At 36.4% G+C, this 18,033-nt stretch overlaps 1 long non-coding RNA gene across 1 annotated transcript; it reads left to right on the forward strand.

Annotated features, from left to right (window-relative positions):
* Window positions 1-3,639: 3,639 nt before the first annotated feature.
* LOC143856750 (uncharacterized) lies at window positions 3,640-9,596 on the forward strand. Its single transcript, XR_013238334.1, has 2 exons — window positions 3,640-4,221; window positions 9,253-9,596. It is a non-coding gene; the product is annotated as an uncharacterized LOC143856750 (long non-coding RNA).
* The last annotated feature ends 8,437 nt before the right edge of the window (window positions 9,597-18,033 follow it).

Raw genomic sequence — 18,033 nt, forward strand, 5'->3', positions numbered from 1 at the left:
CTAGTTTGATGGGTTTTTAAGAAAATTTCATTCAGGCTCAAAGGGTTTACAAACCGGTATTTGTTTTGACATTGGGTTATGATTCTGGGATTTGTTCGGCCAAAGGAGGCCTTCCAATGTTCAGGTTTGGAATTGATCTAGGTTGATGAGTTCTCTTTATTATTATTTCTTTTTTTTGGGAGTTTGACGGCATTTCCAAGTAAGAGATAATGGATCTTCTTCTTTCAAGATTCTAATATGTGCTTTCGACTTTCATAGAGCGAAACTTGTTCTTTGACATCCTCCATCTATGGATTTGTAACTTTTGATATTTGATGATCACTTTTCAATGCTTGCTCTTGAACTTCTTATCTTGAATTTGTTGGCTTCATGTTATGAATTTGAGAACCAAGGTCATTGATTGGAAATATGAAAGTTGTTTCCACTCTATGCCCCTTGTATAGCATATGTCTCTCACTTTCTTAAGCTTTCTAACTATGTCTTGCCCCTGGTATCGGTTGTAGCGTTTCTAGACAATCTTCTTATTCTTGAAATAAGTTTATCAGTTCTTCACACTCTTCAGAGGGTAATGTACTCTTAATCGGCATTCACTGAATCAAAGTTTCAGTGTCAATGTTTATCACTTCAGTTTTATCTTTAAGAGGCCAAGCTCGACGCTCCTCTTATTTGCGCATATGCTACAAACTAAGGAGAGTTTCGTCGGCATTTCTTTCCTCATTCGAGACGGGAGTCTTATTTTTATTGTTATGAAAGTTAGAAGTAAACACACTAGAATGTATGAAGAAGCAAGCTTTATTGAATGGAAAGAAATTATATCATGGATATACATCATATTAGGGGCATCTTTTACGACTTGTGTCATAAAAGATATCAAACACAAGATAATTGAGATAGATATTCTCTGCAGATATAGACAAGAGAAGCTTGAACATACTCTTTGAGTCAAATCCCTTAATTGATTTATTTTTCAGTAGAGTCAAAGTTTCAGAAAATGCAATCCCCGGTGAAGTCTAGAATTTACTCCTACAGTTTTCAAACCTCAGCAGAATACTTTTTCTTCTCTTTAAAAGAGTGAATACCTGAAAATTCATTCAAATTACTTGCGTTTGGTCTTCAGCAAAGATCATACACTCACATCTATTCTCAACAGGAGATAGCTATTCCATCAGTGAAATCGATAAAAGATTAGTAAACTCATCGATCATGTTTGCAAACCCTTTGGGCCTAAAAAATTTATTTCTTTATTAAACCCAAACAAGGGGTATTTTTTTTTTTTTAAAAAGAAATCTTTTGATGGTTAGTGAAGTGCCAAGTAGTGGCTTGTTTAATTGTTGTTTGGTGAAAAGTAGTTTCACCTTGGTATTGAATGTTTGTGAGAGAAGTAGTGTAGTTTCTCTAAATATTCGAATACTCAGATGATTGACAGTGAAATGTGAAGCAGTGACCTGTCCAATCATCGTTCTGCAATGTGCCGCTACCTAATGAGTTAGGAGTCAGGCATATCTGCAAAGAGGTTCATATGGAGTTGATTTATGCGGCACCATATATATCTTTAGTGATTCTCTGCCTTGAAAGAGATGAATCAGAGTTATCCGGATAGCTAAATAGATGGATTTTCAGCAATGGTCTGTATAGCTATCGCCTGGTGAACAGTAGCTTCCCAGTTGATTGGAAGATTGGGTGAAAAGTAGTTTCCACGTTGATTGGAAGATTGGGTGAAAAGTAGTTTCAGCGTGATTTGAAAGTTGTGCGAAAAGTAGTTTCCCCTTTGATTGGAAGATTGGGCAAAAAGTAGTTTCCCCGTTGATTGGAAGATTGGGTGAAAAGTAGTTTCCCCGTGATTTGGAATATTGGACGAAAAGTAGTTTGCCCGTTGATTGGAAGATTCCCCTTGGATTGAAAGATTGGGTGAACCCTTTGAATTGGAAGATTGGGCGAAAAGTAGTTTCCCCTTGGATTGAAAGATTGGGCGAACCCTTTGAATTGGAAGATTGGGCGAAAAGTAGTTTCCCTTTGAATTGGAAGATTGGGTGAAAAGTAGTTTCCCCCTCTGATTGGAAGATTGGGCGAAAGTAGTTTCCCCTTGGATGGAAAGAAGAGAGAAAAGTTATTTCTCAATGATATGAGGATTTGAGAGAGAAAAGTAGTTTCTCAAGAATGAAGATTTTGAAGAGAAAAGTAGTTTCTCATGATCTGAAGAGAAGAGAGAAAAGTAGTTTCTCAATGATATAGAGTTTTTGGAGAAAAGTAGTTTCTCAGAGATAGAATTTTTAGAGAAAAAGTAGTTTTTCAGAGATAGAGTTTTTGGAGAAAAGTAGTTTCCCATTATTAGAGTTTTTGGAGAAAAGTAGTTTCTCATGAATAGAGAGTTTGGAGAAAAGTAGTTTCTTGCGGATGGAAGGATTTGGAGAAAAGTACTTTCTCGTGGTCATGAAGGTTGAGTGAAAAGTAGTGATTTGGAGAAAAGTAGTTTCTCGTGGTTATGAAGGTTGAGTGAAAAGTAGTTTCTTTTTTATTTTGAATGCTTGTGTGAAAAGTAATTTTATTTGATTTTGAATGGTTCTTTAAAAGTAGTTTCCATATTGTTTTGAATGCTTGAGGTGGAAAGTAGTTTCACAAATATGCTTTGTTATGCCGAGTAAATGGATTTGAAAGAGAGGCTATCTCACTGATATGTTGTGATATGTTTTGTTGAGTAAAGAGTCGAAGAGAGACTTTCTCACCACTGTTTGCAGAGTTTGAGCGTTGTTGAAAAGCCATTTTACTAGTTTACCTTTGTGAATATCATGTTAGAATCAAAACTCAAAAATTAGATTTGTTTTGACAGTTGGGTCGGCCAAAATGTGTTGTCTTGTCAGCTTTGCCATTCGTGTGACAAGCACACACTGCCAAAGAGGGGCATCTGTAGACACCCCATTTTGACCGAGCCCTAAGCCTTTATTTTGAATAAAATTTTCTTTAAATAAGTGATTTAGTGTCCCAAATCTCACCATAAAATAGTTTAGGATCCTAGGTAGGTCCCCGTAAAATTTGTCAAAAAATTGTTTACTAAGACCAGATGAGTTAGCTAGATCATCAAAGAATAGTAGTGTTAATATCCTTTCCTTTTCTTTGAGCTATAAGGGGGTGAATTATACTGAAGCAGGAGTTGCCCCTAAGAAGAAGAGAAAGTAACATATCATCTTTTAAAAGAAAAAGGGGCTTGAATATATGAAGTAAGGGTTGTCAAAAAAATAAAGAGGGAAGCAAGTATATCATTTCTTTTTATCTATCTTCTTCCCTTACCAAGACCACCCCTGGAAGTGAAAAGGTTAGGCATTGAATGAGTAAATAGGTTGTCCATGGGAAGAATGGATGCAAGAATTTATCATATCACTTTTATAGAGAGGGCTGTCTAAGGAAGAAAGAGAGGAGCAAATGCATCATCTTAACTCTTCAAAGGGCTGTCCAAATGAAATGAAAGAGGTGGAGTATATCATTTTCCTTGGGTTATTTATCCACTCAACTCACCCCTTTATAGTATAAAAAGGGTGGTCAAAATACATTTGAGGTGGCTGTCTGTGGAAATAAGAGGGGGCGAATATGTCATTTGCTATAAAGGAGGATAAGAGGGATCGAACAAGGGGGGCCTCATTTTCATTCTCGTTTTGGGCAAGATCAGAGAAAGTCAGAGAGAAAGAAGAGAAAATCCCTAATTTGAAATCCTAGCTCTATTCTACCCTCTCTTCTCCTATCTTCTCCTATGAATCACCGGCGATACTCTGGCAATACTCCAGCTGACATCTATTCTTTATCCTCTGGCAAAACTCCGTTTCTGCAAACCTTTAGATTCCAAGATCTACAATTCTTAGCTTGGAAACCCTAACTCATTTTCCCCAAACCCTAGCCCCTTATCTTCTCCAACAAGCTTTGAAATCCTAGCTTCTTATTCTTTCAAACGAAAAATCTTGGATCTGCTATATTTGAACATGGATCAAAACCTGTAAGCCCTAAATTGAGCATTTTCTTGTGTTCAAACCTAAGATTTATCAGCTTAGGGCTTTAAATTTAGTTCTTCTTACTGCTGATTTGTTTGTTTTCGTAAGAGATTTGTCTCTTTTGATCAAAATCCAAGCACCACTTCATTAAGATCATTTCATAACTAAGAAGAAGGAGCTGGATTGATCTGATTGAGTTCAATTCCATTCCTTACAATTTCAAAGACTCACAGAAGAAGTAGAGGTAAGTAAAGAAGGTAACATTTTTTATTTTTCTACTGTTTCAGTCCTTGGCTTGGCATTTCAGATTTTATGTTCTGATTGAATTTTGTTTTGATATTTGTGTTTGAATGAAATTAATATTGAATCCTAGCTGTTAATTCGTCTGTGGCACAAGGTCTTTAGTGATTTAGCTTTAATTTTGATCAGTTTCTTTCGGCCTTAATGATGTACTCATATCTGAATGTTTTGGTTAAAATACATAATTGATTGATTCTAATCGTAGCTGAAAATTCATATGCTTTATCCTAGATCAAATTGTGATCTGCAGTTTATATCACCTTGTGATGTGCAATTTATATGACCTTTTCTTTGTTGTATTCTCTTTGGAATTCATTTTATTGACCCCATATTATTTGAAAATTTTTGTTTTTGTGTGGTCTTGTATTTAAGGTGAGACCTGAATATCTTTTTCAAACAGCAGGTCATCAACAGTTCAGTCATCTCTTTTTGCAGATTGTGATCATACTAGAGTTAATAAAGAGCATAGCTGAATAAGTTTAATTTAAAATGCAACAAGGTCTGCTTGTTTAGGAAGTACATAATTAAGTGCTGAGCCGACCATTAATCTTATGGTTAAGACCATTTAGAAGTGCTTATAAGTAAAGCAGTTGAGTTCCATTTATAGATAGCTGCTATATAAATTTGTTTGGAATTTTCCTTCTGAAATGGTGTTCTTGAGTATATATAGTGGGGATTTATATGTTCTGCTTCAAGTTCCTGAATATATATAGTGGGGATTTAGATGTTCTGCTTCAAAGCCCTATTAGTGCATGTTGTTCTTGATCCCTAAGCAATTCATTATACTTCATTTAAAATGTGTCTTGGTAAAGACATCTTAGGTCTGACCACCTTGCATCCTTCATTGTATTTACCCATTTTGTACCTTTTGGCATGGTTTTGATAGTTCACTGAGCAGTTTTGGAAGTCACCGAATAAGTTTCAATGAGAACTCCAGGTCTGTCCATCTAGAAATTTATATTGTGCCTGTCCTTGAATGATTCACTTGTGATTTCCATGTTGTTGCCAAGTGAGTTTTTGTCCCATCAAATGATTACTATTGAAGATTCAGGTTTGCCCATTTCAGAACTCTCAACACATTCGCCCAACGAATGATTTTTATAGAGACTTTTGTTGTGTTACAGTGCGATTTTGAGTTCATAAAACAATTTTTATCCGAAACCTTAGATTTACTCATGGGCAGTTTTTGGTGCGTCTACTCGTTAAGTGTTTTGCACTTTGGCATGAGTCTGTCAAGTCAATCCCGTTGAAGAATTTGCGTTGAAGAATTTGAGTCTGCATGTCCTAATAATCATTTGTTCATGAATATAAAAGGTGTACTACCTGTTCAGGAATGTTTGTTTTCTCATGCGCTGTATATGTTAACGGTTTGCAAATGGAATATGCTAGCAAGGAAGTAAAGCTTTATACATGCATATCATTCCTCATGATTTCCTATAGAGTCCTTGTTTTCTTGTGATATTAGTTTACATATTCAGTGGGGAATGATACTAATGCAATCATGATCTGTTGGGAACAATACTGTTGGCCACACTCATGTTGACTGGATTTTCTGAAGTTGTTATATGGAATTATTAGTAATTGCAATAGCTGGGTTTGTTAGTGAGATGGTACAAAACAAGGGAAGACCTAGAGTACTGCATATAAATTTACTTGCTTTTCTGTTTGTGTGATCTTAAGTTCTGAGCATTCAAGAAGTTAGACTAATTTTTATAAAAGGAACCTTAAAAAATGATGAAGCATGGATAGTCTTGGCTGCTAATATTAAAAAAATTTATGGTTTATCAAACGGGGAGCTATGTTAGTTGATGGAAAGTTGACTTTTACAGGATTTTAATTGAGATGCTTTTTTTTATTATTATATTCATCTTGTGAAGAATGACAATAGGACAATCATTTTAACAGATAAATGAATTCAACTAAACATCTTTGGTCTGTTCCATACATAAGCTTGTAGTTTTGCATTTTTTTTTATTTATTCCTTCTTTTGTTCCCTTTTTTATATAGTTTGTAATAGTTGTTTATTCCAAATTCCTATAACTCTTTATAGTTTCCTTGTGATTGTTCCAAATCAGGGGAATCAATTGTCGCGTGTTTTTCTGTAATCATCATTTACATTCTTCAGTTCTATAGTGTTTTAGTGGTTTCTTGTATGTTACGATTTATCTTGGGGTTGGTGATAGAATTTCCCAAAAGTTTTCAAGGTTCTCTTTCAATCAAGTGATTTTCTTGCAATGGCGATGAAGGTATTAGCCCAAGCCCATCATTTTAGGAGACTTACCAAGTCCTAGTAGCATTTCTCCCTCTCATTTAGTAGGCTAACTCTGTCTTTTAGACACTTTTAGATTCTAGAACTTTTATTCATTGCAAGGGCGATGAAGGAGTCATCCCAAGCCCATCTTTTAGGAGACTTGCTACGTCCATATAGCATTCTCCTCTTTTCTCTTTTCTCTTTAGTAGACTTAACCTTGAACCTTAAGCCCTCTTATCATAGAGGCGATGAAAGCATTAGCCCAAGCCCATCATTAGAGGGACTTACCATGTTAGGAAAGTACCCTATTTTCTCTTCTTTCCTCTTCTAAAAAGTTTTTAGTCCTTTGAGTTTTCAGTCTTTAAACCTTTGGTTCTCTCTATTCATTGCAAGGGTAGTGAAAGAGTCATCTAGAGCCCTCATTAGGAGACATACTTTGTCTCATTAGGCAATTCTCATTTGGAGACAAGCCTTGCTGTTTAGAGGCTATCCCTTGGGGAGTAAACCTTGACCTTGGTATAGAATTAGCCCATAGGAGGCATATCTTGCCTCATTCATGGAATCCTTTCTAAGTTGTGTCCCAACTTGTACCCCCTACTAGTTGGAGACCAACTTGGTTTGTTAGTTGCCTTAGTCCTACTTATTCATTGCAAGGGCGATGATAAGGTTGCTTTGAGCATTTCTTAGGAGACATACACCGTCTCATTAGTGGTAGTTGCTTCCCCTTTATAGGAGACATGCCTTGTCTCATTTACTTTGGTGGTTCTTGTCATATAGGAGTCATTCTTTGACTTATTTACCCCCATATTTTGGTAGCTTTATCAAAAAGTCTTTGACTCGTTTGTACTCCCTCTCTACTGTTATTAGTTAGGAGTTTTTCCTTTATAGTTATTGTTACTTTACCTTAGTTAGAGGCTAACCCAGTCTTATTAGAGCTTACCTGGTTGGGATCTTAGATCAGTTTCACTTTCCTTGGGATAGAAGTTTACTCATTTTGAGTTCATTTCACTTTTAGTGAGTTTGTTTATTTGGGGTTTCCCCTTTATCCTAGAATTTTACCCAAAGGTGTTGCATTATGTGTTCCTTTGGCCTTTGACCGTAAGGGTGAAAACATTTGAAAATACAAAAAAGATCAGAAATTTAAAAATCTGAAAAATCTGAAAAACATAAATTCGAAATCCAAAAACACAAGAAATTGACTTTTAAAGTCATTAGTGGTAGTTAGGAAGTTTGTTTCCGAACTACTTTGGCTTGATCATCTTCCACGAGGTACGTAGGCAGCTTGGGATCCACATCCCAAGTCCAGTCAAACCTTTCAAAATAAACATTTTAAATTTTGTAAATAAACCATTTAAACCTTTTAAAAACACAAAAATATTTCCAAGCTTTCTCGATAAACATTGTTTTCAAAAAGCTCTTCCTCTAGAATTAGGAGTTTGTCTTAGATAGAGTATTTTGGTTGTTGTGTGCTTGTGTTAGAGTTAGGAGTTTGTCCTAGGTAGGAACGCCTCCGTCCGGTCAGTTGGCGATTCACATCGCCAACTGATGACTAGAATAGGATGCCTTAGTCTGCCCATTATTTTTCCTAGCACATACAACCTAGTTATACATAGGATATAAGAACAACTTGCATTAGGTTAGGGTTAAAAAACTTGTATTTAGTTAGGGCATATAGGGTGTCCTAAAATCCACAATCCACTGGAATATAAATAATCGCTCAAGAAGCTTTAAAAACCTGTCCAGTCTTTTAGGATTGAGTCTAGTTTAGTAGTCTAGATGTCTTAGACATCATAGTTTAGAATAGGGGCAAAGAACTACGTTGCTTTGATTCTCGTTGAGGCGGGAATACGTAGGCGGCTTTGGATGAATACCAGACCATCTAAAGAATCGGGCGAAAACGTTTAGAGTCTTAGGGTTTGTTGTGTTGTGTGGTGTGTGATATCGAGTCGTGTTGTATGTTTTGTTGTGTTTTCTTACTTTCCTGTACAGGCCTTATACCTTTAGCTGTAGCGTGCATGTGTTTGCCCACCAGAACTTAGACACCCATTAGGCATGACACTCATAACTTAATTATGATTAGGTGACACTTCTTTTATTTATTTTTGTACGTTCTTATTATCCCCGTGTCATGCATGTTTATGTAGATATTTTTTTCTCGGGGATATTTGTTCCCATTTCACATGATTTTCGCCCAAAACTCTTCAAAGTTAATAAATAAATGGCATAAGAGACCAAGTGCTTGCACTCGGGCGGATTGAGATGCTCTTCGGACCTTCCTCATCCGTAATCAGGCACGTACCCATATATATATTTCTGGTTATCCATTGCACAGAGGATTTTGTTTTTAGGTTCCATGGCCTGTCCATGGGTGGCGACTCTGAGTTATTTTAGGTACGTCTTGGTTTCGATCATTGTCTCCGGATCAAGAGGTATCTCATTTATTTTATATCCCCACTCGTGCTATGCTATGAGGGTGGCATCTGTTTTGAGAGTTCCTTGGTAGAGCTCTCTTTCATGTGGATGATCCCAAAGGACCAACGAGGGACCCGTCCCTCGGTATTATCCTCCGGATCGGGGTCCACACCCATGCCTTTCCTTTTAGGGTGGGAAATAGGAAATGGGAAAAGGAAACAGATGACTTACGTTTTATTTTAATAGAAAACCTATGTGCAAAGAAAACAGCTTTTCTCTTGTGTGACGGTAGAAGCTTCTCTTGTGTGACAGTTGAACAAGAAGGTGGCACAAGAGGAGGTGTAGGCTTGGAGTGTGTCGGCTGCCCCAACGGCTAGAGAGAAGGGGAGAGAGAGAGAGAAGAAGAAGAAGGAAGAAAAGGGAAGAAAAGTGTTTTTTCTTGGGTTTCTTCTCGGGTTCTTCTTGGGTTCTTCTTGGGTTCTCTTTCTGGTTTTCTCGGGTTTCTCTTGTGTACGATCTTGGGTTTGGGGAGCAAGGAAAGGGTTGCGGGTTTGTGGTTTTGTGATTAATCCATTGTAATCCTTGTATTTTGTTTTCGTCATAGTGGAAGATCGTATTTCTTGCCCGTGGAGTAAGATTGGCCGAACCACGTAAAATCTTTGTGTTCATCTTGTGGCTTGTTGTGTTATTTTACTTTCCGTTTAATTTGTGCATGATCGGATTGTTTTGCCTGGCAGATTTTCTCAATAGTAACTATGATTGCTTCTTTTGTGTGGATCTTTCCATTGAGGTCTTAAAATCTGATTCGTCTGTTAAATCCTAAGATGGGTATTTTTATAGGTTGAAATGAAATTAAAAAAGAGGGTGATTGGAGATCAACAGGTATATTCAATGGATTAGGGTAGGAGGTTCAGGGATTTGTTTTGGGTAGGCTAACTGTTGGCTAAAACTAAGTGTAAGAGATGGTGGGCTCTCAGTTGGGAGTTTCTTAGCTAAAGGTGATACGTAAAAGGAGGTTAAAATATGAACCAGGAAAGTTCAATAGGCTGAAAATTAATAATTTAGGTTATAGAACAAAAAGAGTTTAATCTAGGATAAAGGGTTTACTTGGCTGAAAAGAAAAGGGATGTGGATTGCTTTGGGGTGAATTGAAAAGGGTTTACGGGTTTTGGAGTATGCAGGTAGGTGACTGAAATAATGGCTGGTTTTAAAGTTTTGGCAAAGGCTAAATGGGCAAGGGTAGATTAATTAGTTTTGAACCCAAACTGAAAAGAAAATTGGAAGAGATGAATCACTTATACCTGGGCAAAGAGATGGGTTTTGGATGGAGGATGAGGAGAACCAAGAAGGCTGGTTCAATGGTGAAGTGTTGTTGGAAACCAAGCAGCAGAGAAGAGGAACAAGAAGATCTACTCGATTTTCTCTAGGGAACCCAAAGATGGTCTTCAACATAGGGAAAATGTAATACGAAAACTCACCAACAAACGAAATTTTATTTCAAAAGAATAGTCTGCCAGAATGATTTTACATTGCATGTATTTATAGCCGGTCAACAGACCTTATCCTTGTTGAATTCGGTCAAAATCCTTGACTAGTATCCTATCCTACCACAACTCCTACTTCAACTAAAATTGCCGTAAAAGAAGGAAACAAGACAATGTGACTTACGTCCAACTCTAAACATTAAAACTCCTATTGACTAAAATCCCAAAGAAAATAACAACTAATGCCACGTTTCCTCAATTCCACTAAAAATGAAGTAAATATTCAAGATTCATCTTTGGCCATTGATTTTCTTGATGGTCCTACATCAGGGGTAGACGGCAGGTGAGAGAATAGCGAGGGTTTTAGGGTTCTAGAGAGTGTGGGCTGCAGTTGGAGGGGCTGATGAGGGATTTTGGGGCAGATAGGGCTGGGTAATGGAAAGGGGTCAGGTGAGGGCTGGTGGTCGGGGGCAGAGGGGATGTAGTGGAAGAAAAGCTGAGGGGGTGTGGTGGAAGAAAAGGTTAGGAGTGAAAGGGGTTGTACGATGGAAGCTTCCGGTTTAGGTGTTGGGACGGAGTTTTGGGATGGATGAGATGTTGCCAATTCGACCCACTCCATGTTCACCTTCGAGTCCAATGACTCTCTTCTCAACTCAAAGTTTCAGAATTGTATGGTGTTGAAAAGTGTCTCTCTTCTCAACTCCAAGTTTCAGAATTGTATGGTGTTGAAAAGTGACTCTTCTCAACTCAAAGTTTCAGAATTGTATGGTGCTGAAAAGTGCTAGGAAGTAAGATCTCTTTGAATTTCATAGACGGTCTCTAAAACTCTACAGTTAGGGCTAGGTCAGTAAATTCTCAATTTGTGATGGGCAAATTAGTCTACCTTTTAATCAGTGATTTTAATCGCCAACTTAGCCATCATTAGTTGATGCTACTATAAATCTTCATAATGCACCAGCCTCTGATAGTTTCCAAATCAATCATACTTATTAAACCCTCCACTTTGAATCAAGTTCAATCAAGGGATTTTTTTTCGTTTTTTTAATCATTTGTATATTTCCGGATTTCCTATTTTCAAAATGTTCCTTGACTTGATCAACCAAATTGTTAACCATTTTATAAATTCCCACGACATAATTGCTTGAGAAAATAATTATGTTAACATTCTGATAATAATTCTAATTTGGCTTGATCGATTGTCAAGTACCATTAGGGTACATATATTCAATTATCTCGTAAGTGCTCTAAACACTCAAATAAAATATAATTAAATATAACTTAATCGGAAATTTCACGGCTAATTCCTCAACTTTGATTGGCACATTGTAATGAGCTTTAGCATGTGCATTCATCACTCTTTATAGTATAATGCCCTATCTCCCATACCAAGGATTTCACCACAATGGCTTCTCTAGTTAAGAGTATTGCATACACACTATCATATAACAGTGTACGCAATTCAAACATATTTTGAAAAAAACATAAAGAGCCCAATTCCGTTGAATTACTCAATCGGATCCTACGCGTGTGTTTATTTCCACATGTTGTGAATGAGTACATTCCAGTGGGAGACACACCAACACATGATCCACGTGTTTCCTCAAACACATAGGTTTTCAGGAGACATTCCCTTCAGACAAACTCTAGCAAAACTTTTTAAGTACCATGTTCAGGGCTTAATTCCATTAGCATGTCCCATGGTCCTACTACCACCATCTGATGTATTCTATGGTCTTGTCCCGACACTAATTTGGTCGGTACACATTCCTTTAACCTTGTTTATCATGGAAATATAGGTCCAAACTTGCTAAAAGGATTTTCTAGGATTCCATCAATCACATGATGTACATTAGAGTACAACATGAGAAAATTAGATTAATGAGCATGCCCACACAAAATGCCATAAATCCTAAACTCTCCCACTTGGCGTAAAAGACCCATTTCTTATAATTTCTTAAGACCCACTTTCCCAACATGCGTTTCAAATACTTTCGCTTCAAAACTTACGTCTTCGTAAACACTAACACAACACAATGTAATAAATTTCGTTATTGATTCCATGACCTTTAATTCCCTCAAGAAGTCCAACCGTATTGGTTCCATGCACTTGTAAACTGGTGTGTATTCCTTAGTACCTTTGAGGCATCTAAATATCTGTTTCACAAATTTCCAATTTAACGGTCCTGGGTTTTTGCTTGTAACTACTTGACATTCCCATACATCAAGCTTCCCACGGTTGAGGCATCTGAAATGTTTTTCCTTAGAATTTTTAGCACAAAACTCAAATTGAGTCTTTCTACCTTTAAATAGGCGTCTGCAAAATTTTCCCCTTTCATTGCACAACACTTTAGTAAAGTGCCAAAGTACTTTTCCTGTGAAGTGCTAGCAACCAGTTGGGTCTATCTATAAGCATTTTAATGCCCATGAGTGCATAGCCTCACCTAGTTCTTCCATTTCACAATTTCGTGATAACTAGGTATTAGTTTCCAACAATAGATCCATGTCCCTTCAAGCAATCAAGTTGTTGTCCACATAAAGTGATAGAAGTATAATTTTCCTCCCACTCACCTTTGTGTATATACAACGTTCGCTTTCGAACATAACAAAACTGAAACCTTCCATGGTTCTCTAAAAAAAGGATACACCTATTAGTTTCCAATTTAGAAGTGGTTCAATAAATTCCCAAACTTCAATTTTCATAATGAAGTATTTTTCCTCTGACATGGTTTCCATCTAAAGATGTGACTTTAGACTTTCAATTTCCTCCAAGTATTAGGTTCCTCACTCGAGTGCTCAAGATAAAATACGTACAGGGATAATATTCCCTTTCAATTCATCTAAGGGTAATTTGTTCCTCTCACTAACGAAGAAGGTCTATGAAGAAGAACCATTGTATCTTTGTTTCCATACAAGGCCACTTATAAAGCTGCATCATTCATATGCATATTCTCTCCACTCTGCAACTCATAATGTGCAGGTCTGAAGTTTTTGATGGAACTCAATTCACAATGCAAGTTCTACACTCTAGTAAGCCATTAGGATATGAGCATAGGCCATCATTAATCCAATAATATTTAGAGGTGTCTTTTTCTTCCTCGCAACAAAATGATTTTACTAAGGAGTGCTAGGCATGGGGATTCAACGAATAGCACCATGCTCCGTGTAGAAGAAATAAAACAAGTATAAGGTGCATTCACTACCTCTATTAGTTCCAAGAACCTTCGTCTTCCTATCTGATTAGTTTTCAATTCATAATTAATATTCCTTGAACTTTTCTATGGCATTAGGTTTCTTATCAATGAGGTACTAATATCATTCCATTATCGTATACTTCACATTAACCAAAGTCTTCCCATTTGATACCTTTGATCTATGAAGCACGGGTACGGGTATGTGGGTACGTGATTTGCCAAAAAAACCGGATGCGAGTACGTTCGGGTATGCCGAATATAATAATATATTTTAATATTTTATTATATATTTATAAAAATTAAAAAAATAATAATTATAGAGCAATCAAATAACAATAACATCACCAAAATGGAAAATTCTAATATTACTCTTCATTTCATAAGTGATTAAGTTCCATATTTCATAACATGAGGCATCAATACATCATTCATTAGAAAAAACAGTCTGTGACCAGTGTGTTGACCAGTGCCTGACAAGATGAATAATTTTTAGAGACCAAATTATGAGATTTTGTTTACCGGACTTTTGGGATTTAATAATGTTTGGACAAAATAGATTTTATGAATTTTTAAAATTTGAAAAATACCCCACCGTTTAGAAGTTAAGAAAGTTAAAATTTTGACCCGACTCTTTTTCTTTCAATTTTGTACTAGAACTGGAGAGTTGACTTTTTTTCTTTTAGATTTGCGTGTGTGGGACCCGATCCCGCGAGAGGGGTGGGGCGCGAACCGCCACTCTCTCTTGGTCTCTCGTACCCACGCGATTGGCGTGTGCGTTTTTATTATTGATTTTAATTCATCTTTTATGTCAACTTGGGATCACTAAGGCAATCCGAATTCTACACAAAAGAGAGTGACAGAGTTGCCACCTAGATGTGGGATCTAGGACCCATAATTAACCAGAAATCTAGACTCGTTACCTGGTTATAAGAATGGAAGGTATAGGGAGTTATCCACCACATGCACCATTCCTGCCCGATAATCGGTCTTCAATTCCAAAAGTTAACTCTTTTAAATTTATTTTAAATGGCTCATTCAACTCTCTGTTAATGTGCGAACTATGTGACATGCATCCTATGATCTAATTTCAATGTATATCCTAAATGTGTATCTTGATTTCTTAATTTGTTTGAGTTCAATCTAAGTGAAAGTTCTCCTAAAATTCTAATTTCAGGAAAATCCTACATATTTTAATTAAGAATGTACAAGAAAATTAATATACAAAACCCCACAATTTGTTGTGTAGCCAACTCGCGGTTGGTATGCCATCAGACATCCAAGCAGCCTACGTACCCAAGCCTCACTGGGATGAGAGTCGACGTAGTTCGGTGCACCTAAGCTAAGCTAGTTATGCCTAACTCATCTAAGACACCGACCTAGACTGTATTGACTGTTTCAACAGTTTTAAGAGAAGTTATTTAATTCAAGTTGAGGATTTTATTATCCTAGGATTTCATCTAAGATGCTATATGATCCTATCTAAATGCAAGTTGTTCCTTAGACTAATGCAGGTTAGCCTACATCCTAGTTTACTAGGCTTGTCCTAGGGAAAGAGTGGGTGACTAGTGTAACTAGACCTATGGCACGGTTGCTATCCATAGCAAACGTCCGTGATGAGGCTGGACTCCTAACTCTAGGACTCCCTAAAACTTAAGACTCCCTAAAACTTAAGGACACGACCTGACACCAGTGTTCCTAAATTGGGCTCTAATGGTTCTTACGACGGAAACCGTAATCCAACGGTTCCGAGAGACACGAGACAAATCGATTTAAGTTCTTGGAACTAATAAAGTTCAAATTTCAAGGATTTTCGATTTCTGGACATTTAAGGAATACCAAAGGTTCTAGGGTTCACCAATTTCGGCCTCGACTAGCATCCAAGGAATGGAATCGTGCGCTCTTTCCTTGTGCAATTTAATACTTAAGTTATAGCACCTTATTGCCTGGATATCTCAGGATTTCCGTGGACAGTAACCTCGGAGCCAATAACATGCTATAGCTTAAATATTCAAATTGTCTAAGATCGATTATAATTGGGATACGATTATGGATGCACTAACCACTTTTCCAGGGAAATCTAAAGATCCTAAGATTTCTGTTTCGATGGAGTAAGGAGTGACATGTGACAGATATTTAAGGTTCTTTGGAAATTTTCACAATGATTTTTAATTAATTTCGAATTTTCAATGGAATTTATCAATTTCAAACATATGAGTATTTTACAAGTGAAATTATTGCAAACAAATTCGAAACAAACTGAAACTACTACATCAACAAGATGGGAATGTATGTAGCTTATTGGCATAGTTTTGCAGATTTTTACATTAAGCTCCTATTTAATTTTGATTTAACAATAATGGGACCAGATTGTAAAAATAACACAGAAACTACTAGAAATAGAAATCTAAATTCATTGAAATTTCTACAGTAATAAGCTATAAGTAAACATAGCATGCTGTGAGATTTTTATAAATTTTAGAGACTATTTACTATCAATTTCGGATTTTTCAATTTTAAGACCAGATTATGAATTTACACTACATCCCTTAGGAAACAAGATCCAAATCAATTGAAAATTTTACAGCAGCAAGAAATATGAAATATAAGACTACTGTAAAAATTTTGAGAATTTTAATTGTGATCTGATGTCAGTAATAATTCTCACAGAATCGGATAATATTTAAACAAAGCATCAAATAATATACCAAACAGAATCCAAAAATTCTTAAAACTTCATGGTAGAGTATATCAGTACCATATTATTTGCCCACGAAATTTCATTAATTTTAGAATCTATTTAGTATATATTTTATTTTTGTTCGTCAAAAAGATGTTTTTGAAGAGTTTTCTATTTTTAAAACACGATTTTCGAGAAAATTACGACTCCAGAAAATGTATTTTAACCTTGTTCTGATGTGATGAACACAAGAAAATTTTCAAATTTCACAAAACAAATCATCCTGCTATTTTTTCAACTTTTGTAATTTCTCAGCCATTATTTTAAATGAAATTCCACTCTTCACTCAAATTTTCAAAATCCTTTGATTCAATGTCCGATCCGATCCGATGATTATTTTAGTCTATTTAAATAGATCAGTGTATTAAATTTCGGGACGAATCGGAATTGAAACACTCATGTAGATCATGATTTTGAGCACACACTTATAATATCGAATTAAATTCAATTAAATGCTAAAAACCATGCAAAAATATATAAAGAATACCAAATAATCCTGGAAAAATCTGAGAATAGTGCACCTACCTGTGATTGAGATCCTCGCCGAATCCAAAAGCCGAAAATTCCGAAAAATCTCGCCGACGCTCGATCCTGCGTCCTTTCTTCCATTTCTTTCTTTGCTTTTTATTTTATTTTTACCATGTTGATCGCGCTCCTTGTCTTTAGGGTGCGTAGATCCGAGGTATACGCTTTGTCGCACCCTTTTGTATGATGAAGAAGACCCAAAGAACACTCCAATAATTCTTGATTGTATGATGCCTTGGAGAAGAAGAAGGAATTCAAGAATTCCTTTTTTGAAGAACACCATTGTGACATCATCAAGGTGGGTGCTCAACTCATGTGGGTCAACCATGTGGGCCGCCCACCATGGTGGTTGACCCATATGGGTGAACCCACATGAGCTCCATCTTTGCGGGCTTTAGCCCAATGGGACATTTCACACGGGTTTCGGGTTTTTCCGTAAAAAATCAATAAAATCTTTCTAAATTCAACATTCTATATATGGACCCAACCCATTTGACATTTATGGTGCATCCCTCAAACATGATCGGACCATCTTTTTGGGCAAATAACTTTTCGGACCAAAATGCCCCTACTTGACTGTTAGACATCCAAATGCGGCCAAAATACCCTCAGATTGGTTCACCCCTAAAGGGAAAAATTAAAAATGGAAAGTCTTTGTGGTCAAACTTCAAAAATAGAAACTTTTAAAATTTGGTCCTTTCGGTGAGCAATATTAAACAGAATCATTTGGTATCCCCTGAAAATACTCAAAATGCCCTCAACACTTAAAATTTCCAAATTACGCGAAATTCCTGAGAAATTCTAAATTTAGCAGGTTTTCCAAAATTTAGGAAATCATTCATAATCTCTCAGACATATTTCAGGGATCAAAAGAATTACATAGGAAAAGACCAAATTACCCCAAGGTGCTAGAATTTTGGCGAGACTAGGGATAACCCTGAGAAATTCTAAAAATAGCAGATTTTCAAAAATTTATGAACGAACTCAAGATTTCTTAAACACAACTTAGGGACCAAATATGATATGTTTGGAAATGTCTAAAATACCCCCGAAGTGCAAGACTAAGAAAATCTTGAGAGATCTAAATTTAGCAGGTTTCCCAAAGCTTACGAAATTACTCATAATCCATCAGCCGTACCCTCGAGATGGTTTTGGA

The sequence above is a fragment of the Tasmannia lanceolata genome, unplaced genomic scaffold (genome assembly GCF_043159265.1).
Source record: "Tasmannia lanceolata isolate RefF3 unplaced genomic scaffold, GAP_Taslan_0.1 ptg000023l, whole genome shotgun sequence".
NCBI lineage: Eukaryota > Viridiplantae > Streptophyta > Magnoliopsida > Canellales > Winteraceae > Tasmannia > Tasmannia lanceolata.